The 24,837-nt window shown below is 41.6% G+C and overlaps 1 long non-coding RNA gene across 1 annotated transcript in view; it reads right to left on the bottom strand.

The window, feature by feature from the left end:
• Positions 1 to 24,837, bottom strand: part of LOC126473277 (uncharacterized) — a 75,390-nt gene that overhangs the window by 1,218 nt on the left and 49,335 nt on the right. The gene's annotated exons all lie outside the window — the stretch shown is intronic.

Genomic DNA, 24,837 nt, shown 5'->3' with positions numbered 1-24,837 from the left:
ATTTATTGATGTATTACTTCATTAGGTAATTATCATTCAGAACATTGTGTATTCCACAATTTCACAGCAAATGAATGCAGCATGAATACCTCACATGTTGTCATACTTGCATAGTTAATTAAGGAATAGGTTACTGTTATTGCCAACAACTTTATTTAAATATAATTATACCCAGTTTGAAAAAATCAACATAATTTAAAAGTGGTCAGTCACATGTGTTAGCTGACACCACTATTGAAAAGAATGCCAAAGGATGCTTCTGTCAAGCAGACATAAATAATTGTTTAAAAAATATGTATCAACAGTCTGTTGCCATTTAACATGAGTGCACTTGCACAAGAATACTACCATATTTATGTGCGAACAAACTGTTATTGTAAATGCTCTGTATGTGACCAAATGTTTATAATATTTCTTTGTGTAAATATTGTTGTAATAGATTATTTTAGTGTGGAAAGTGGTCTATTTAGCAAGATATTTAATGAGTCATGGAACGTATCGGAAAGAGAGATTAGAGGCCATAGGACACAGAGTTTTCAATGCAGTTGACAAAATATTGTCTCTATTGAGGTCGAAGTTGAGTGTGACTGTGAAGTTGTCTGCTCGCATATAACAGGTATACGTAAAACTTAACTTAATTGTTGGATGTTTTTACCAGCCACCCGATTCTGCTGTGGCAGTTCTAGAGTCATTCGAAGAAAGTCTACAATCAATAGCATGTAAATACTCAGATCATGCGATACAAGTTGGAGGTGACTTTAACCTCCCAAGTATAGACTGGGATGTCCTTGGATTCTTTGCAGCGGGTACAGACATAAAGTCATGCGAAATACTTTTGAACACATTTTCTGAAAATTGTCTCGAGCACTAGCTCGGCAGCCCACACACAATGGAAATACATTGAAGAGCCAAAAAAACTGGTGCACCTACCTAATATCATATAGGGCCCCCCATGATCACACAGAAGTGGTACAACGATGTGGCATGGACTTGACTAACGTATGAAGTTGTGCTGGAGGGAACTGACACCATGAATCCTGCAGGACTGTCTATAAATTCATGAGAGTATGAGGAGGTGGAGGTCCCTTCTGGACAGTGCTTTGCAAAGCATCTCAGATATACTCAAGAATGTTCATGTCTAAGGAGTTTGGTGGCCAGCAGAAGTGTTTAAACTCAGAAGAGTGTTTCTGGAGCCATTCTGTAGCAATTCTGGACGCGTGGGGTGTTGTATTGTCCTGCTGGAATTGCCCAAATCCATTGGAATGCACAATGGAAATGAATGGATGCAGGTGATCAGACAGGATTCTTAGGTACAGACTCGTATCTAGACATATCAGGGGTCCCATATAACTCCAACTGCAAGCGCTCCACACCATTACAGAGCCTCCACCAGCTTGAACAGTCCCCTGCTGACATGCAGGGTTCATGGATTCATGAGGTTGTCTCCATACCTGTACAAGTCCATCCTCTCAATAAAATTTGAAACGAGGCTCATCTGACCAGGCAACATGTTCCTAGTCATCAACAATCCAATATCAGTACTGATAGGCCAAGGGGAGGCATAAATATTTGTGTCATGCAGTCATCAAGGGTACAAGAGTGGTCCTTCAGCTCCAAAAGCCCATATTGATGATGTTCCATGGAATGGTTCGCATGCTGACACTTGTTGATGGCCAACATTGAAATCTGCAGCAATTTGTGGAAGGCTTGCACTTCTGTCACATTGAGTGATTCTCTTCAGTCATCGTTAGTCCCATTCTTGCAGGAATTTTTTTCCGGCCGCAGGGATGTCGGAGATATGACGTCTTACTGGATTCCTGATATTCACGATACTCTCGTGAAATAGTCAAACAGAAAAATACTCATTTCATATCTACCTTGGAGATGCTGCGTCCCATCATTCGTGCACCAACTATAACACCACATTCAAATTCACTTAAATCGTAATAACCTGCCATTGTAACTCCAGTGAACGATCTAACAACTGAGCCAGAAACTTGTTGTCTTATAGACATTGCCGACTGCAGTGCAGTATACTGCCTGTTTACAGATCTCTGTATTTGAACAGGCATGTCTACACCACTTTCTGTGGTGCTTCAATGTATCTTAGATCTTATAGCTACAAATACGCTGGACCTTATCGACAATGTCAGTATAAATGGGGATTAGTGATCATGATATCATTACAGCAACTATGATTGTCAAAGTTAATAAATCAATCAAGAAGGCTAGGAGAGTGTTTCTGCTAAATAGACCAGATAAGCAGTTATTAACATCTTATGTAAAGAGTGACCTGGCATTACTTAGTACCATTAAGACGGATGTAGAGGAATTACGGGCAAAGTTTAAGCAGATTGTAAATAATGGTCTGGACAGCTATATGCCTAGTAAGTGGATAAAGGATGGAAAAGACCGACCATGGTTTAATAATGAAAGTCATAAGATGCTGAGGAAGAAGAGGCTGTTGCACTCTAGGTTCGAAAGGGGATGCACAAATGACGACAAGCGAAAGTTAGAAGAGATTCGTGTGTCTGTGTAAAGATCTATGCACGAAGCATACAACAACTCCCACTGTCACATCTTCACAAAAGATCTGGCAGAGAACCTGAGAAAATTCTTGCTGTCTAGTCTGGTTGGCAGTTGAAGATAACAAAATGAAGACAGAAGTTTTAAATTTCCCATTCAAGACATTGGTCATGCAGGAGGACCATACAAACATACCGTCATTTGACCATCAGACAGACTCCCACATGAACGACATGGAAATTAGCTTACCTCTCATAGAGAAGCAACTTAAAGATTTGAAGACAAATAGATCATCAGGTCCAGATTGAATCCCTGTTCAATTTTACAAAGATTACTCTAGGGCATTGACTCCTTACCTAACTTGCATTTATCGTGTATCTCTTGCTCAGCACAAAGTTCCAAATGACTGGAAAAAAAAACATAGGTGACTCCAGTATGTAAGAAAGCTAAAATAATGGACGCACAAAATTACAGATAAATATCCCCAACTTCTGTTTGCTGCAGAATCCTTGAACACATTCCCAATTCAAATATAATAAACTTCCTTGAGGCTAAGAAGCTTATGTCCATGAATGAGCATGGCTTTAGAAAGCATCGCTTGTGCAAAACTCAGCTTGCCCTATTCTCACGTGATATACTGAGAACTATGAAGGTAGGGCAACAAGCAGATTCCATATTTTTATATTTCTGGAAAGCTTTTGACACGATGTCCCATTGCAGGCTGTTAATGAAGCTATGAGCATATGGAATATGTTCACAGGTATGTGTGTGGCTCAAAGACTTCTTAAATAATAGAACCCAGACTGTTGTCCTTGTTGGCGAGTGTTCATCGGAGACAAGGTTATCATCAGGAGTGCCCCAGGGAATTGTGGTAGGACTATATACATAAATGATTTGATGGACAGAGTGGGCAGTAGTCCGCTGTTGTTTGCTGATGATGCCATGATGTATGTTAAGGTGCAGAATTTTAGCGACTGTAGGAAGATACAAGACGACTTAGACAAAATTTCCAGTTGGTGTGATAAATGGCAGCTAGTGCTGAATGTGGAAAAAGTAATTTAATGCAAAGTGTGTTTTGAATACAGTTAGTAGTAAAGAGATAATAAAAACATCATGCCTGATGTGATAGTAGTACTGCATGAAAAGCAAAAATGTATGAAGCGATAAACTTTTTTTTTCCTTTCATTATTTTGTAGGTATTTTCAGTGAGAAAAAGTTGTGTAAAGATTTGAAATTAAGTGCAAAGTTTGTTGAGAGTCACTAGCTGCTCTCATTCTCAAATAGTGAATGAGCCAAGTCTGAGTATGCACACATCATGGATTACACTTCTTTTTCATCCGCAACCTTCTAACAGGTAGATGGTTCTTACTTCCACAGCGATTCTTAACAGACAATAAGTGATATGTGTACCAAGTTTCATTAAGGTCAATCCAGTAGTTTAGAAGGAGATGTGGAACATACATACTTATGTACAAACATACACACATTTTTGTAATGTGTGTGCATATCTACACTTAACAACTACGACATTCATAATGTTGTAGTGCAGTAAGGGCATCCCATGGTGCTGAGTTATTCACAATGAGAGTAATGTTCTTGATAGAAACAGTCTTGAATGCTCATACGATCCTGTAAGAGACTGTCTTATAGAAATGCTCAGTGGCATTGTTTTATGTTGATGTAGTTTTCCCACTAAGGTTGATATGGAGTCTGGGTGAAGCTCAGTGTGCCACTGCTTAAAAAGATGTGAAGACCCATCAGAATCACATGCAGTGAGGGTGTGTGAATTTCACATCCTATGGTGGTGTATACGTCTAGCGTCAGTGATGGAAGAGTGAGCTCACGCAGCAGCTTACTGGAGGGATATTTAAACTTGCAGTCTCCCACATAGCTGTGAGCAGCACAGGGCATGTCAGTAGTGGTCAACAAAGATGCCTTGATACCATAGCTAGCATCATGTAAGGTATGCCTAAAACAATTTAATATTTGTTTTACAAACTAGTATTCTATGCCTAATTTTCAACATAACATAAGCTACTGCTGAGTGGTGGTAGGCCAAAGCTCCGTCAAATGATACAGGGAAATAATGAAGATGTCATAGTCTTAGATGACATACACGAGCAGCATGATCATTGATGACAACATCATCATTATAGAGGATGACGTCATGCAGCAAGTGGTCGCTGCAACACTACCCAATGGATATTCAGCTGAGAACTTTCTCTCTAACCTGCATTCCATAGGAACAAGCTAGTTGTGGCTTTACCTGATGTTGCTCATACCTTCAGTAACTGGGCTATGCACGGCTCTTTTTAAAAAGAATAGTTCAATAATGTTACAGGGTTGAGTTGCCTACATCTGCTTTCAGACCCAGCAATTAACTCGCTGCAAATAACAACTTGTAGCTGTGATCCTGCCGTCAAATATTCTCAGCTTTGGCTAGATTTGCAAAATAATAAAATAAATGGACTTATTAGATAAAGATAAATTAATAAAAAATGGTTGTATTCTAACATCTGCAACTAATGTAGCTAACAAAGAATTATGGTGAATAATGTTTATTAAAGAACGTAAAACTGAAATAATTGGGAAGTGGTTCTACTATGACAAAGCATAGTACAGACAGGGATAATCTTATAAAATGCAGTAAAGTTGCATTGAGAGCATTACGAGAATGTTAGCAGAATCTCCAAGCTAAATAGTCATCAAAGACTCACAAAGACTAAGACAATCTCATACAATATACGAAATATTCTCCAGCTCAGATAACTGAGAGTTTAGCATTACAATTTACAAAACACATGAAATACAAAGATCAGTAACTCACACTTTGTCTATTGTCAATCCTGTAATACAAACAAAAAAAGTCAGAGTTCTACACTAAAGCACATTCAGACCCCTCAAAAAACTTCTGCACTTTAATTTCAAAAGTTAAAGTACAGTACAAGCCATTTACTGCCCAGAATCTATCACTCATACGACCAAATAACCCTCACTACCACAGAAACGTCTACCTTCTTCAAGCACAAACTTCAAAGTGCCCTGAATTGTTACCTTGAGCACACCATCCAAAAAGGGTCTGTCTCCACTTGATTCCAGCAGTGTTTCACCACTGACTGCTTCTCCATTAGCTGAAGGCCATCCCCACCAAAAATACATCATTCTTAAGTTCTATAGAAATGGCTTGGACTCAACTTCATCTACATGCACACCTTCATAGATACTCCACAAGCCACCATAATGTGCAAGGTGAAGGGTACCCTGTACCACTACTTGTCATTTCCCCTCCTCTTCCACTCGCAAACAGGGTGAGGGAAAAACAACTCTGTCTGTTCACTTCCGTATAAACCCTAATTTCTCATATCTTATCTTCATGGTCCTTACACACAATGTATGTTGGTAGCAGCAGAATGGTTAGGCAGTCAGCTTCAAATGCCAATTCTCTAAATTTACTCAATAATTTTTCCCCAAAAAGAACACCGAGTTCCCAAAGCATCTTCATAACACTTATGTTTTGTTCAAAGCTACTGGTAACAAATCTAGCAGCCCTCCTCTGAGTTGCTTCGATGTCTTCCTTCAATCCGACCTGGTACAGATCCCAAGTACTCAAAATACTGGTACTCGCACCAGTGTTTCTCCTTTACAGTGAACGACTCTTTCCTAAAATTCTCCCATTGTACTGAAGTCGACCATTTGCCTTCCCTACAACATTACATCCAAACATTTAAATGACTTGACTGTGTCAAGCTGGACGCTAGTAATACTGTATCCAAACATTAATGCAGTATTCTCATATACCACTGAAGGTACCTGCAAAATTATATCATTATACAACATGCAGTTCAGGTGATATGATGTCATAAACACTGAGATGTGTGCAAAATTGCTGTGTTATGCAAGACATTTACGTTATTACTTCTTTGCTACTAACTCTATTCACAACACATTTCACAGACAGTATCCACACTCTGTTGCTGAATGTACTCACAAAATTATATTATTGTATGACACATACACTGATCAGCCAGAACATTAAGACCACCTACCTATTAGCTGGTTTGTCCACCTTTGGCATGGATAACAGTGGTGACACATTGTGTCATGGAAGCAATGATGCCTTGATAGGTCACTGAAGTGATTTAGCACCACATCTGCACACACAAGTCACCTAATTCCTGTAAATTCTGGGGTGGGAGGCAATGAGCTCTGTCGCCACATTCAATCACGTTTAAGATGTGTTCGGTTGGGTTCAGATCTGATGAGTTGGGGAGGCAGCACATCAGTTGGAACCCGCCACTGTGTTCCTCGAACTACTCCATCATACTCCTTGCCTTGTGACATAGCACATTATCTTGCTGAAAAATGCCATTGCTGCTGGGAAACATGATTGCTCCAGTGAGTCTACAATACTGCTTGGCTGTCATGGCGCCTTGCATGAGCTCCACTGGACCCATGTATGCCCTTGTGAATGTTCCCCCGAGCTTAATGGAGCTGCTGCCAGCTTGTTTCCATCCCACAGTACAGGTGTCAAGGAGCTGCTCTCCTGGAAGACAACTGATTCGCGCCTTCCCATCGTCATGATGAAGTAGTATCGGGATTCATTAGGCCATGAAATGCCCTGCCACTGTGACAACATTTGTCATTGTTGCTGATGTCTTGATGTTAACATTGGCACATGCATTGGTCGTCGGCTGCAGAGGCCCATTGTTAGGAGTGTTCAGTGTACTGTGTGTGCAGACACACGTATTCTGCCCAGCATTAATATCAAATATTAGTTCTGCCACGGTTCACTGCCTGTCAGGTTTTACCAGTCTGCCCAGCCTACAATGTCCAACATCTGCAGTGATGGGTGGCCACCCAACCCCACAACATCTGGATGTGGTTTCACCTTGCTTCCACCACATGTTGAAGTCACTCGCCGCAGCACTGCTGACAAGTTGTGTAGTTTCTGAAATGCTCATGCCGTACCTCTGAGCCATCACAATCTGCCCTTGGTCAAACTAAGATAGATCACGCACCTTCCCCATTCTACACACGGACAGCATGCTCACTGATACTACATGTACCATGCGTGTGTCTGACTGGCAGTCATTCCTTGCCAGGTGAATATCGATAGTATGTCAGTGGTCGTAATATTCTGCTGCTCAGTGTAGTTTAGGAGATATTACATCATAAACATTGAGCTGTGTACAAACAAAACTGCAGGCGAAATTCGCTAGAGATACGGGTGAGCTATGCATAGAAATATGTGTCAATTATTTTAAGTATATGTGATATTTGCAGTACGCAAGGGCAAAATAGCTCCTCCTAAATCGCTACATCAGTTTATATCAAACTTGGCACATATATTACTTACTACCTGAGAAGAAATACTATGGGGATAAGAACCAGCAATCTCCTATTGGGGTAAGGATGATAAAATAGTGAGGGAAGGGGGTAGGAGGAGATGGACAGACAGAGAGACGAAAGGAGGGGATGGACATAGGAGGAGAAGGAGATGGACACACAAAGGGGGAGGGGGAAATAGACACAAGGGAGGGAAGAGGGGGGATGCACAGAGAGGAGAGTGGGAGATGAACAGAGAAGGGAAAGAAGAGGAGATTAACAGAGAGAGGAAGGAGAAAGAGATAGACAGAGGGGGATAAACCAGATTAACAGAATGGAAAGGAACAGGTGGGCAGAGGGGGGGGGGCAGAGGGGGGGCCGAAAAAGAAGGATAGAGAGGAATGCGAGTGGAATAGGAAAGGAAATGACTAGTAACTGTACAACACACCACATGATGGCTTGTGGAGTATGTATGTAGATGTAGATGTAGGATGTGGACAGAGAGAGGGGGAAGGAGGAGATGGACTAATAGAAAATTGGAATAACTTCATAACTGGACAACACCAGGCACTCAGGTATTTGTGGATGAACTTATGAATGTGTTATCTTTTTCCAAATGCCTGATTGTCTTTACTGGCTACCTCAAACTACCGACCCATTAGACATCCAATGGTGATGAGTCTGGTGCTTATGTGTAGCAGCTGTCCTAAATTCAGAAAACTTCATAATTTTTATGTGGAATATATTTTACCATTTATAATTTGTGTATGCAGTGGTAACTTCCAGTAAACTACAATGACTGGATCACAAACTGCCAGGGTCACATGCTGCCTCCTCTCTTCTTTCTCTTTTGATGCAAAACAAGAGGAAAGTGCAGAATAGCACAAGCTTAGTGGCCTTCCACAGCATACAACATACCAGGCGAATCACAACACTCTTTCTTATCTTCATGGATAGCAGTGTATATTTTTAAATTGTGAAGGAAGTTGTTCCGTCAGAGCCACAAACTCTGTCCTATGAAGACATTGTTAGGAAGCTGGATGACTTCTTTGATGCTGAGATTCATATAGCTGCTGCTCATTTCAAATCTTTTCATATACATCTCGTAATAAGCAATCTTCCAAGAAATGTATTGCTTAACTCAAGAACATGAAAAGGAACTGTAAATTTATCTGTTCTCCTGGAGCCTCATTCCAAGAGAAAATGGTTCATGTGTCACCATTGAAAACCTTGCTGATAACGGAATATGGGTGGAGATTCTAAAAAATCGAAGCCTTTGTCTCAAGTATGTGCTTAAAGTAACTGAAGCTCAGTAAATTCAAGACTTTGCTAAACTTGACCTTAATGTGCCTATTGTTGCAACACTGACCTCAGAGAGCTTGCAGTAGCACCAGTTTCGCATGGTGCGGGACAACTTCCGCCACGGGCAACAGCATACAGTAATGTGAAAAAAGTCATGGGACAGTGAGATGCGCATATACAGACAGCGGTAGCATCACGGGCGTAAGGTGTAAATGGACGGTGCATTGGCGGAGCTGTTATTTGTACTCAGGTGATTCATTTGAAAAGGTTTCCGATGTGATTGTGGCCATACGACAGGAATTAACGGACTTTGAACGTGGAATGGTATTTGGAGGTAGACACATGGGGCATTCCATTTTGGAATGGTTAGGGAATTCAATATTCCGTGATTCACAGTGTCAAGAGTGTGCTGAGAATACCATATTTCAGGTATTATCTCTCACAACAGACAACATAATGGTCGACAGGCTTCACTTAGTGACTGTGAGCAGCAGTGTTTGCATAGAGCTGTCAGTCCTCATAATGATAAAACAATTAGGTGCTCTTCCAACAAATGTAAGACTATCTGGGGTATAGTAAATGAACAAACTGGTAGAAAGTTAAGGATAGAGGATAGAGTCAAAAAGATTTATTCTGCAGGGTATGATCTGATACCCTGCTTCTTACTTCATAAGTGTTCACATTACATCAGTGGACCCCTGTCAAATATCATAAATACCTCATTTCTAGAGGGAACATTTCCAAACCAACTAAAACTTGATTAAATTATACCTCTCTACAAGAAGGGAGAGAAAACGGACATGACAAACTATTGGCCAATAGCTATATTATCTGCCTTCTCAAAAATATTTGAATACTTTATGTTAACTAGATTAGAAATATGTTTAAATTCTAACAACATAATCACATCTTCCCAATATGGATTTTGGAAAAATAGGTCCACCACACATGCTCTGTATGCATTTCTAGAAAAGTGCTCAAGTTTCGTTGACCATAAACAACCTGCTGTCGGTATATTTCTTGATCAGTCCAAGGCCTTTGACATGGTCGACCACAACCTACTGCTTATGAAACTCCATAAGTATGGGATTAGAGGTGTAGCCCACACTTGGTTCCATAGCTACCTTAGTCAAAGAAAGCAATATGTAGAAATAAGAAAATCAGAGACATTCAGGCACTGCAGGTCAGATATACTACATACAACAAATGGCGTCCCTCAGGGGATCTGTCCTTGGCCCTGTTCTTTTCATATTGTTCATAAATGATCTCCCAGAACACATACCAAATGCCAGCTCCTTTCTGTATGCAGATGACACAAATATCCTGATAACCAGTAGAGGTGACACATTGCAAGATGCAGTTAATGAAACTACTTGTCATTTACAATTGTGGTTTGAAGCAAATAGACTACTCATAAATACTCAAAAAACTGTAAGTATGAACTTCCATACTAGACAAAATCTAACCCCCTTCAATGCAGTTATAGTTATTAGCAAAGATGACATTACGAACAGGCAGGACACCAAATTTCTTGGACGTACCATCAGTAACACACTAAATTGGAAACCACATATTGAAGCATTGTCACAAATGCTTAGTAAAACCTGCTATCTATTACGATCATTAAAAGACACAGCCAGTGTAGATACCTTGAAGCTGGTGTACCATGCCCTGTTTGAGTCTGTCTTGAGCTATGGCCTAATCTTCTGGGGAAAGAGCTCTGATTCTCTCACAATGTTTTTGTGTAATAAGTTCTTGTATACTACTAATGTACTATGTGTATGTAATTTGTTTTGCTGTTTGTATATGTTCATCCAGTTATTATGTGTATGTATTGTTGTGTGTTACGTGTAATCAAATGACAAATCCTATATCACATGTGTGATCTATTGGATGCTAAATAAATAAATAAAAGTAGTAAGAATAATGAAATGTAAAAAAAGAACTGAACACTGTAAACCACTATTTCAACAACTAAAAATCCTGCCACTTCCATGCCTGTATATATTGGAACTAGCTTGTTTTACAGTACAGAACTTGGATGCCCTCGACAAAAATTCAGGCCATCACACACATGACACCAGAAACAAAACACAGTTACAAATTGAAGCCCACAACGCAAAATTACATGCGAATGGGGTTAAATGTATGGGCATTAAAATATACAACCACCTCCCAGCAGACATAAAAACAAGCAAAAACCCAAAAATAATGAGAATTAAATTAAAGGAATTGCTACTAAATCACTGTTTCTATTCCGTACATGAATTTCTTCAAACAAAATTTTAATTACTTGCAATAAGCTGTTGATTCAGTTGTAGATGTTTCTACTTAGTAAGATAATTTAATTATTGTATCTTATCTATATTCTGCCTGTATCTCATATATGTATTCTGCTATGTGAACTATGTACCACAATATTTTAATTACTTGTAATAAGCTGTATATTCACTTGTAGATATTTCTACTTAGTCAGGTAATTTAATTATTGTTTGTTACTCATATTCTTTCTGTATCTCTTATATGTATTCTGCTATATACAGTATGCACCACCGTCATCTCTCACCACACACCACCTTTTTTATATTTTGTATATATATCCTATATGTATTCTGCTGTGTGAGTTATGTGCCACTACTGTCATCTCTTGTCATATACCATCTTAACATAATTTCTCAAATTGACTTGTCCTGTACCATGATGTGCTTTGCTGTACAAATTGTATGATCAACAGGACCAATAATAAATCAAATCAAATCAAGTCCTAAAAGACAAGCAACAATGTGTGAAATAACTGCATAAATCAGTGTGGGACATACGACAAACGTATCCATTAGGACAATGTGGTGAAATTTGGTGCTTATGGCACGTGACAGCAGACGACCAATGCTAGTGTCTTTGCTAACAGCATGACATCACCTGCAGCACCTCTCCTAGACTAGTAACCATGCTGGTTGGACCTTAGATGACTGGAAAGCCTCAGCCTGGTCAGAAGAGTCCTGATTTCAGTTGGTAAGAGATGAGTTACGCGGACCCCATGAAGCCATGGATTCAAGACTCAAATTATCACCAAGGCACTGTGCAAGCTGGAAGTTGCTCCATAATGGTGTGGGCTGTGTTTACATAGAATGGACTGGGTCCTCTGGTCAAACTGAACTGATCATTGATCGCAAATGGTTATGTTCAGCTAATTGGAGACCATTTGCAGCCATTCATGGACTTCATGTTCCCAAACAACAATTAAATTTTTATGTACTGCCATTCCACTAGGCCAAAGTTGTTCACGATTTGTCTGAAGAATGTTACGGACAATTGAAGCAAATGGTTTGGTCACCCAGATCGGCTGGCGTGAATCCCATTGAACACTTATGAGACATAATCGAGAAGTCAGTTCGTGCACAAAATACTGCACTGGCAACACTTTCGCTATTATGGACGGCTATAGAGGCAACATGTCTCAGCAATTCTGCAGGGAACTTCCAGCGACTGGTTGAGTTAATGCCACACCGAGTTGTTGCATTGCTCTAGGCAAACGGGGTCCCACGTGATATTAGGATCTATCCCATAATTTCTGTTACCTCAGTGTAATTACAGCGCTAGGTGCCCAACCGCTTCCTTGGCGAATTTAAATCTTCTGAAGTCTTGTGTTAAATGATTTGTTATGCATGACCGCAAAAAACTGCGTTCTTCGCCACGTGGAATGCTGGCATTGCCATAAATCAGGACAGACACAGCAAATGTGCATGCAGAGGAAATGTAAGGTAAATTATGTTCCACATAAATCTCTACTCGAGAAAATGGAAATAAATATCGCCTCTCATTCTGAGTCTGTACCCATTCCTCCTGGAAATCCACGTAGGAATTGTAGACGAAAGTGACAAATTCGTACAATGGAAATGCACAGTGCATAACTTGCCTCTAAGGAGCTCTCTGCTAATAGATATAAAGACTGCGTCAGTCACAATACAATTTTCCTTAAATCAAAACAGACGGTCACATTCAGACGGCCTACCACAATCTGTTCATCTCTCTCCAGATTTTCCGTCTATCTGTACGATTTCAGTTAGATACTGATGCTTCAGTCACACAGTGTGACTCACATATTAATTAAAATACTCATGAGCAACTCGGACACCCTCTACTATGAAAATTATGCTTGCACCTCAAGAACTACAACTACGAAAGCATCTATGTTCTTGTAACGTTACCTTTGCAAGCAAACTGTAGACATATAACTTTCACGGTTCTAGTCCCAATATTTTTGGCACCGATTATTTTTATTTGTTTTGTATAGATATTCAGGACAATGTGCGTGCTACTGACACACAGTTGTTCCATGTTAGTATTCATCAGCTGTGTGAAAAATGAAGACATTTGTTTGACGGTACACTGAAACATGCGCAAGATTTTTACTCGCACATTAGTTGCTTCTGAACTCAGCAGGTTAGAACAAATCGGAATTTTGAAACTTGTTTCTGTAAATCAAAGGGCATCTCCGCTTGTGATCACAAGAAAAGCGAACGGGAAGATGAGACTTTGTGCCGACTTTAATCTTACACTTAACGCTCAAACTGGTTATCTCCCGCTTCCACATACTAACGAGCTTATGGATCGCCTAGCAGCTGGACGCTTCTTTTCAAAAATTAATTTAGCCGATGCTTATCTGCCTGCAATTTCTCTTGAATGAGGAAACAAAAATTTATGGTGGTTAACACACGTCAGCTTGAACAAATACCTACGCCTTCCCTTCGGAAGCGCCTCTGCTCCTGTGCTATTTTAACGCTTTCTTGAACAAGTGACGCTGAAAGCTTCGTCCTCTTCAAATTATTTAGATGATGTCATTGTGTCCAAACATCAAAACAGCGATTCAAAAATTTGGAGCTTCTTTTTTCAACTTTTAACTGATACAGGGCTCAATGTAATTTACATAAATGTTCGTTTTTCAATAATGAAACTGAATTTTTGAAAGATTTCTTGAAGCCTTCAGCTGCCATTCTCTTTATTTCATGTACGATTGTACAATTTCGGTCTTAGGCTATTTTCAAGTATTTAATGGATGATTCTGTAGTAGTAGTTATGTCAAACAAATAAATAAACATGTGCGTTGTTGCTCCTATGACATCACGTTATGCTCATAAAATAAATCCGAGATGTTCACGCTATTTTAGGAACACGTTGCTTTCGAGCAGTTGTTGCAAAGCTCTTATATTTGGGACGTGTCATTGATGCCCTGGACCATACGAAGGTTACCCTCTCCTACGAATCTTTGCAAAATGAAATATTACATCAAACTCATTCTGAAGAAAGAGCAAATAGCCCCTCCTCTGTCGTTTAATTGGACTGGAGAATGCGATCAATCTTTTCAGAAACTAAAACATCCATTGTTTATTCATCTATCTCTTGTACATTTCAATCTGCAGAAACCTGAAATGCTTGTAGTTGACGCATCATCACGTAGAAGTCCGCGGCTCGTGGTCTTGCGGTAGCGTTCTCGCTTCCCGCGTGCGGAGTCCATTCCCGGCGGCGTCGGGGATTTTCTCTGCCTCGAGATGACTGGGTGTTGTGTGTCTTTCATCATCATTTCATCCTCATTCACTCGCAAGTCGCCGTAGTGACGTTAAAGAACTTGTGGAGCGGCGGCCAAATCGCCTCGCGAGGGGTCTCCCGGTCACCAATGCCATACGCTCATTATTATTATCATGTAGAATAGGGGCAGTTTTATCTCGCAAGCTTGTAAACGTTGAACGTCCTGTAGCATTTGCATCTAAGATGTCGAACAAGTCCCAAGTCAGCCACATACAGGTGGGAAAGGAAGCTTTAGGCATAATAGACGATATCATAAAGTTTCATCATTATCTGCTTAGTATATAATGTTTTCTTGTGACTGATCATAAACTGCTGAATGCTATCTTTCATCCGTCGATAGATGCACCTGATCTTAAAAAGCACATAAGCTGCAACGTTGGTTTCTACTTTTTTCCAATCATCAATAAGAAATTATTTATCGCCCTTCAGCACAGCATGCAATTGAAGACACTCTGTCTCCCTTACGTATGGGAAATGATCCAGATTTTCATGCATCCAAAGCTTCTTGTTTTCAAATTGATCCTTCTTATACCCAAGCACTTCAAGCTTTTCACATTGATTCTCAGGGGATCGCACAGGCTACCAAACTGGATCAGTCACTACGATTGCTCAAGTAGTACATTCGGATAGGTTGAGTTCATAATAGACAATATCAGATGCAGTTGTTCAGAAATACTGACCGCAACGCAACAGCCTTTCTATTCAGTATGGTGTAATTTTATTGCATTCTCCTAATGTGCAAATGCAGGTCCTTATTCTCACATCTTTGCAGCAACATTTGTTGGAACTATCACGTAGAGGGCACTGGAAAATCAATGAGAAATAAGCAGCTAGCGAGCCAGCATTTTTCATGGCTCAGGCTTGATAAATGAATAGAAGATATGGCTGCCTGTTGCTGACCATGAGCAGATAACCAGGCCCTACTGCATCAGGAATTTTTCAGCTGACCTCAACCTAATGATCCTTCGCAATGTATTGATTTTACTGATCCTATCTGGAATACAGGATGGCTCTTTAGCGTCGCTGTGTGCGGCAAATTTTTTGTTGTCATTCCAGTAGTAGCGCTATCACTATCAAAGGAGTCGCTTTCGTCTCTTGCTTAGAATGTTTGCCACAAGCATTTATTTTGGTAAATTGTCTTCGTTGGAAATACAATAATTTTGCCAACAAAATGAAATTCAGTATATCCGAACAGCACCATTCTCTTCTCAGTCGAACGGTGAAGCCAAACGTTCCATTCATTCTTTCAAGGCTCAGATGTTCGCACTCCAGGGAAAATGCTTTATTGTAGTTTCTGAGCACCGGTAGCATTAAGCCTATGCTAACAACACTTCGCCGGCAGATCTGTAACACGGTTGTTGCCACCGCACTCTGCTACATCTCCTTCACCTTCGTCCTTTTGTTTCTGATGCTATGTTCACAACGAAGTACTGACGAAAGACAAAGTTTTCTATTGAGTCTATAACAAATCTCATTGTCAATGTTATCACTGCTTTAATCGACAAACAGTGCTAAAATCTGAACCATGCAGGTTTCCTCACACAAAATCATATCTTCGGACACACGACAACAATGGTCGCCATCGACTGACCTGTTACTGGACCTGGTGCAAGATCCAGATCCCTGTACCTCACTCCAGTGTCCCAGTTCTCAGCTAATATCTACTTCTAAAGATTCTGTGGCAACTGCAACAACTGCGCCAGATGCATCACGACCACTGTTCGACAATTTGACAGCTATGCACGACACAACACACCAACCTCTGTACTTACTGGATGCCATTACGGGTTCGACAACGGCATTCCATTTGATTTAGGATACTGCCTCCATCGTACTGTTTGCCAATGCTCCTGTACCACCACCACGCATGACCAGTATATTACTTAGCAGACTCACCCCCAATTCAAAGTAATACTGTTTCATCCGGAACAATCAGCCCTGTGATTTGCATCAGCAGGATGTGTGTTTGCATGGCTTGCAATTTTGGATGACAGCATCAAGTTTGTGATGTCGATCTGCCACCTTGCTGAACATGCCAACATCATCAGTGATATCACACTCACGCCAACGGCACACAAAAAATATGGAACAGCCAGATCTGCACTGCTTCAATGCCTGAGTTGCAGCCCAGAACAATACCTCCAACAAGCCATCTACGATAAACAGCTATCAAATAAAACGCCATGTCGGTTATGGTGCCAGCTTTGAACTTTATTGCACATGAATCTGATGTCGGATACCACACTATGGACGGTTTGAATTGTCAGACTGCTGCCTTGGCTACAGCTTGCTATGAGTGCACATGAAGCAGAACCATTCGACAAGAAGCTCAGCCTCACAGATAGGATGTTCACCATCCTGCAACATAGGCAGTGCACAAATTATGAGGACGCTGCCCCCTTGGTGAATGTTGGATCTCCTCCACCTGTCTCACATGCTGGAACAGGCTGAGCACATCTGACAACAACCGACGATGATGTCACCACTTCCAGTCCAGGCACTGACCAGCACCACTCCCACTGTTGACGACACTTGCCAGGTGCCCCCACTGCCTCAAGGTTACAGCCCTGCTGGTGCTGTGCCGAGTCTGGCTATGCTGTGCACTATCATTCTCCCTGTGCATCCCCAAACTTCAAACGTGGGCCAATGCAGGCACATTGGCCCATGCTGAGATGTCAAGTCACCTTCACACATACCACACACGATCCACATCTTTTGTGTTGGACAAGCAGATGGGTGTTCTCAAACTCAACTTGTGTGCATATTTCCTCAAAGATAGAGGACCGGGTGCAAGCACAGTTTTGAAAGACATGTCCACACTTCTCACCAACACAGCGGGGGTACAACTCGGTGATGCGAACAATTCTCCAATCTCCTAGAATGGGACATTACATGATGTCGCACAGCTCTGCGTCACCAACATCTGCAAACCAGTGGTGTGGACTAACTTCATCTGACACTTCCACCTCTTGCCGGACTTGGAATATGCCAAGCTTCTATGCCACACAACTCGTCACCACATCTTGGGACTTTTTACTCTAAAAAAAAGCCACCTCTCCCGGCGCACAGCTCTCCATGTTCCACTAGGCTGAATGCCTGCAGTGTGCTCTGTCGTAATAATGTATCATTCAGCATCACATTGTCTACATTCATGGTACTTTTCCCGGTGCTAATTAGTATTCACTACCACATTGGTGACACGCAACAATCGTACCAGCAGAACTTTCCGTTCTGTTCCGAGTTATTACACACTAACACTTCAGCCATCTTACACTACACCTATTACAGCAACTGCTCCATGCGACTGCACTTCATGGATTCCATCGAGTTTTGTGCAAGCCTCACAACTGTGAATCCTCTGTCTTCGCTAATACATCTGGCTGTGCTCATTATACACTCTAAGACAAAAAACGACGCAGCCCGAAGGAATCATCCTAATGGGACGAAAATCAGTAGATGTGATGTATATGTGCAAGTAAACAAATGATTACAATTTCAGAAAAATTGGATGTTTTATTCAAGAGAAAACCTCTGGCCCTTATTCAAGCAGTTATTCAGCTTGCCGTTGATTGATAGAGTTGCTGGAAGTCCTCCTAAGGGATATCACGCCAAATTCAGTCAAATTGGCGAGTTAGATCGTCAAAATCTCGAGCTGGTTGGAGGGCCCTGCCCCTAATGCTCCAAATGTTCTCAGTTCTGGAGAGATCCGGCGACCTTGCTGCCCAAGGTAGGTTTGGCAAGCACGAAAACAAGCAGTAGAAACTCTCGTCATGTATGGGTGGGGATTATCTTATTGGTACGTAAGCCCAGGCTGGATTGCCATAAAAGGCAACAAAACGGGGCGTGGAATATCATTGATGTACCACTCTGCTGGAAGAGTGTCACTGATTACAACCAAGGGAGCCACACGGGATTAGCCAAGTGGTCTCAGGTGCTGCAGTCATGAACTGTGCGGCTGGTCCCAGCGGAGGTTCGAGTCCTCCCTCGGGCATGGGTGTGTGTGTTTATCCTTAGGATAATTTAGGTTAAGTAGTGTGTAAGCTTAGGGACTGATGACCCTAGCAGTTAAGTCCCATAAGATTCCACACACATTTGAACATTTTAACAACCAAGGGAACCTTGTTATGAAAAGAAATGGCACCCCAGACTCATCCTTGTTGCAGGTGTATGATGGGTGACACTCAAGTTGGTGTCCTACCGCTATACAGGGCGCCTCCAGTCAGGTCTTTGGCCTTCAATCTCATTTATTGGAGTAGAACTGTCTTCAGTGATGTTTGAGCTCCGATGACGAACGAAGACGTGTCTGGAAACACCCTTGACAGAGGTGGAATACCAACTTGACCATCACCCGCCATATAACCTGACAACCAAGAGTAATCGTGTGCAGTGCCATTGATTTTCATAGCAGGACCCCCTTGGTTATCATCTGTGGCACCTTTACTGTACAGCAGTACCTCACTGATATTCTAAGCCTCATTTTGTTGCCATTCATGAGAAGTCATCCTGGGCTTACACTTCAGCAAGATACTGTCCGTCTGCACACGGCGAGAGTTTTTACTACTTGTCTTTGTGCTTGCCAAATCCTATATTTTCCGGTAAGGTCACTGGATCTCTCCCCAGTTGAGAATGTTTCGAGCATTATGAGTACTCCCCCCCCGTCAGCCAGCTTAGGATTTTGACGATCTAACACGCCAACTGCACAGAATTTGGCACGATATCCCTCAGAAAGACATCCAACAACTCTACCAATTAACGCCAGACCCAAAAGCTGCTTGAATAAGGGCCAGAGGTGGATCAACACATGATTGACTTGTTCCATTTATGAAGCTCTTCTCTTGAATAAATCATCTGATTTGTCTGAAATTGTAATCATTTGTTTGTCTGTACAGCACACCTACTGATTTCTATCCATTCGAATATTCCTTCGTGGTGCGTCATTTTGTTTGTCTTGGAGTGTAAGTATGGAACATGTTACTTCCATTTTTAAATGCTTGAGAGAATGACATGTTAATCATTGAACAATGTTTCGGACAACTGCAGTTATCTAAATCTTGGATATGACGAGATATCGCGAGAAACAATACTAAATGCTTTGTCTGAAAACTTTTTATGATGGATAGTTCGGAAGCTCTCGTGCAGCGGAAATATAATATTAGACGTAGTGGTAATAAACAGTCCTGATCCCATTGAGGGTGTCCACACTGGAACTGGTATCAGTAACTGAGTGGCAGTTGTAGCAACAGTGATTACCAAATTATAAAGGGTATCCGTGGTCGAGGGGTGCCCTCCTCCCGCCGGTTACAGGAATCAGATATTTGGGAATCATGTTTATCAAGGATGTGTGTGGAATGGTCCCGAAAAACTATTGACGGATACTATATGTTGTATCCGTGATGCTGTGCCAGACCTTTCTCCGTGACTTGAACCAGTTGCAACGTGTGAAATACCTGAACCTCTACATGGCTTCAAAATGCAGTCACGTGGCACAGGTCCTTCCCCTACCAGTCGCTATTGGTCGCAGAATTCAAGTGGTCTTCGGTTATTTTCTATACACAGGACACAAATTTAAAGTACATTATGACACTCTCACCTTCGCCTTACAAAATGGAGGGCTGGGACTGGTTAACGCCTGAGCACAGGCAGCTGCCCTTTATATGAGCAGTATGTGGAAACGGTGGACCAGTTAACATGCCTCCCTCACAGGTCGTCTACTGGAGGTCCTGATGCTGATCCCTCACGTCCCGCCAGTGTTGATGGTGCACATCGCGACACAACTCTCCCATGTATGGACATGCAGTCTGGAATACAGCTATGTGATCTAGGATCTCCCCACAACGCGCCCGCTGCAGGTGAAAGATTTTTACACCACCCTTCTGTGGGCAGTTCTGAGTAAAAAGGTAGAAACCAACTACCCAACTGTCGATTGGCCAGAAGTGTGAAAAACATCACCACTTTCTGCCGACCACCATGTGTGCGACGTGGCATCAAGTCACCAACAACAAACATGCAACGAGACACTGGCTCCATGCTATCAGATTAATGGACTCCCCACTTTGCGCCGACTGTCGCCTCCGAACGCCGATGAACATCGCTTCATGTGCGTGTCGTCCGGCGACTGACACAGAACATCTCAACTTGTTACCTCCATGTCCCACCCAACGTGATTGACCCTCAGTCCCTTCTGTGTCCAGATGACTATTACTTTCCCCTCGCCCAAATATCATGCACTTACATGGTTCAAGGGAATGGCAATCGACTAAATCTTTGGTGAAGGGGAGAAAGTGGAGCTCGATCAGTGGTGCTACCCGCAAAACGTTCACAATGTTCTAGAACGCACACCGAGGAACCATATCCTCTTTGCGAATTATTTATGCAGTGTTTTCGAAACCCCTCCCCCCTTCGGTAGATGGGAACTGATAGACTGAATGTACTGTATCGCGCAACATCACATCAGAGACAGAATGACATGAATTGCAAATAGTGTGATACAAGGAATGCTGCATTCATTGAGGCATTAGCAGTGCAGCAATAGTCTGTTGTTGATATTTTAGACAGCACTATTGGAAACAGAAAAAGCCAGTGGCAGTGAACAAGAAAACTCCACTTGCACCATTTCATGCAGAAAGATTCCTTTTAGCTGAAGTCGCACAAGCAGTATGTTGTTGTTGCTGTGGTCTTCAAAATGGTTCAAATGGCTCTGAGCACTATGGGACTTAACATCTATGGTCATCAGTCCCCTGGAACTGAGAACTACTTAAACCTAACTAACCTAAGGACATCACACAACACTCAGTCATCACGAGGCAGAGAAAATCCCTGACCCCGCCAGGAATCGAACCCGGGAACCCGGGCGCAGGAAGCGAGAACGCTACCGCACGTGTGGTCTTCAGTCCTGAGACTGGTTTGATGCAGCTCTCCATGCTACTCTATCCTGTGCAAGCTTCTTCATCTCCCAGTACATACTGCAGCCTACATCATTCTGAATCTGCTTAGTGTACTCATCCCTTGGTCTCCATCTACGATTTTTACCCTCCACACTGCTTCCAGTACTAAACTGGTGATCCCTTGATGCCTCAGAACATGTCCTACCAACCGATCCCTTCTTCTAGTCAAGTTGTGCCACAAACTCCTCTTCTCCCCAATTCTATTCTACCTCCTCATTAGTTACGTGATCTACCCATCTAATCTTCAGCATTCTTCTGTAGCACCACACTTCGAAAGCTTCTATTCTCATTTTGTCTAAATTATTTATCTTCCATGTTTCACTTCCATACATGGCTACACTCCATACAAATACTTACAGAAACGACTTCCTAACACTTAAATCAATACTCGATGTTAACAAATATCTCTTCTTAAGAAACGCTTTCCTTGCGATTGCCAGTCTACATTTTATACCCTCTCTACTTCAATCATCATCAGTTATTTTGCTCCCCAAATAGCAAAATTCCTTTACTACTTTAAGTGTCTCATTTCCTAATCTAATTCCCTCAGCATCACCCGACTTAATTTGACTACATTCCATTATCCTTGTTTTGGTTTTGTTGATGTTCATCTTATACCCTCCTTTCAAGACACTGTCCATTCCATTCAACTGCTCTTATAAGTCCTTTGCTGTTTCTGACAGAATTACAATGTCATCGGCGAACCTCAAAGTTTTTATTTCTTCTCCATGGATTTTAATACCTACTCCAAACTTTTCTTTTGTTTCCTTTACTGCTTGCTCAATATACAGATTGAATAGCATCGGGGAGAGGCTACAACCCTGTCTCACTCCCTTCCCAACCGCTGCTTCCCTTTCATGTCCCTCGACTCTTATAACTGCCATCTGGTTTCTGTACAAATTGTAAATAGCCTTTCGCTCCCTGTATTTTACCCCTGCCACCTTTAGAATTTGAAGGAGAATATTCCAGTCAACATTGTCAAAAATCTTTCTCTAAATCTACAAACGCTAGAAACATAGGTTTGCCTTTCCTTAATCTTTCTTCTAAGATAAGTCGTAAGGTCAGTATTGCCTCACGTGTTCCAACATTTCTACGGAATCCAAACTGATCTTCCCCGAGGTCAGCTTCTACCAGTTTTTCCATTCGTCTGTAAAGAATTCGCGTTAGACAAGCAGTATACATAACTATTTTAGTTTATGTTTTGAATCATATTTTTATTGTAATATTCTGTTTTATAGCATTTTCATTTGTACTCAGTTACTAATTATAATCATGTAAATAAAAAAATTATAGACATGTGTAGCCTATCACCTTGGGAGAATTTCTTGGAAAAGGTAGCAGCAGTGCCTAAAGAGAGATAGTTCATTTCGTTTTCTTTTCTTTTTTTGAGGTACGGTTGAAGTGGTGTCTCCAGGTAGTAGTAGATTTGATTTTCATTTCTTTTTATTGGGATTTCAGCTTAGTTAGATAAAGAGATAGCTCCATAATTTTGGGATTTCAGATTAGTTAGATAAAGAGATAGCTCCATAAACCCCTAAACATGGGCAGTATCTTTGTTTAGTAAAAAAAACGTCCTCGGTCCCAGGTTCGAACCCGCCACCACTTAAGTTTTGAATAATAATCAGCATTGGCGGCCGAAGACTTCTGGTAGAAGAAGTCGCCCTCATTTCTCAACAGCCTTGTCAAAAAGGACAGAAGAGCAGACAGAGGTTTAGGGCACTCGCTTGCTCTTGCTGTGGCAAACAGTCTCTAAAGGTGGAAGAATCAGTAATGATCAACGGCATGAGGATGCAGAAGGCAATGGAAACCATTACATTAAAACACACAATGTGTATTCAGAGAACATGTGACCTGTAATTGAAAAAAGTGTCATGATAATATCTCCATTGGCAAAAGATTCCAGAATAGTCAGCCATTTGGATCTCTGGAAGGAGACTGCCTAGGGGGAGGTCACCATGAGAAAAAGATTGAATAACCAATGAAAGGATAACATTCTACCAATGGGGACGTCGGATATCAGAGGCTTGAATGTGGCAGCGAAGTTGGAAAATCTGAAAATGGAAATGCAAAGGCTCAATCTACGAGGGTTGTCCAGAAAGTAATGCACTGCATTCACTTTCTTCAACAATTCTTTGTTGAACATGAAAATTGCACATACGAAAGAATGGTATTTTATCTACACACCCTATTTTCCACGTAATCTCCATCCCGTTGTATGGACTTCCTCCAGTGTGAACCAAGGGCGTGTATGCCTTGCCGGTACAATCCTTGTCCTGGTGACTGAGACAGTGCTTCACTGTGTGAGTCACCTCCTCATCATCCTGAAAATATCTTCCACGAATGGCATCCTTTAATCTGTCCTCGCGAATGACAACATCAGCTCGCTGCTACATGTCAGCTGTGACAGCCGTGGATGGTCTCTAAGATCGCTGCAAATTGTGGAGCTCAGCCGAACCGCCTTCTGATGACCTCACCCTCCGCGCCCAGCAACTAACTGTACTTCCGTTGACAGCAGATGCTCCATAGACTTTGCACAAGGGTTTGTGAATATTCACTACAGTTTCTTTCTCTGCAGTGAGAAAATCAATGACGACACGTTGCTCGTAACATACTTCACTTACAGGCACCACTCTGAAACTGTCCTGCAGCTACACTTTCTGTCGAAAGTGACAGAAACTTGGCGCGCTCATTCAGGAAACTTCAAATAATACATATGTAATGTTTCACATTCGTAGCATTGTTTTCGGCTGAGAAATAAATGCGGTGCATTACATTCTGGGCAACCCTCGTAGATGCAGTGGGAGGGTCAGTGAAGTGAAATGGAAAGAAGACAAGGATTTCTGGTCAGGTGAGTATAGCGTAATATCAACAGCAGCAGAAAATAATATAATGGGAGTAGGATTCATCATGAATAGGAACGTAGGGCAGAGAGTGTGTTACTGTGAACAGTTCAATGATAAGGTTGTTCCCATCAGGATCGACAGCAAACTAACACCAACACCTTTAGTTCAGGTATACATGCAGACGTCGCAAGCTGAAGAGGTAGAGATAGTATGTGAGGATATGCAGCATGTAAAGGGAGCTGAAAATCTTAATAGTCATGGGGGATTGTAATGTAGTTGTGGGGGAAGGAGTAGAAGAAAAGATTACGAAA

Source organism: Schistocerca serialis, chromosome 4, assembly GCF_023864345.2.
Source record: "Schistocerca serialis cubense isolate TAMUIC-IGC-003099 chromosome 4, iqSchSeri2.2, whole genome shotgun sequence".
Lineage (NCBI taxonomy): Eukaryota > Metazoa > Arthropoda > Insecta > Orthoptera > Acrididae > Schistocerca > Schistocerca serialis.
Note: the sequence above shows the minus strand (reverse complement) of the source record. Positions and strands in the feature narration are given on the sequence as shown.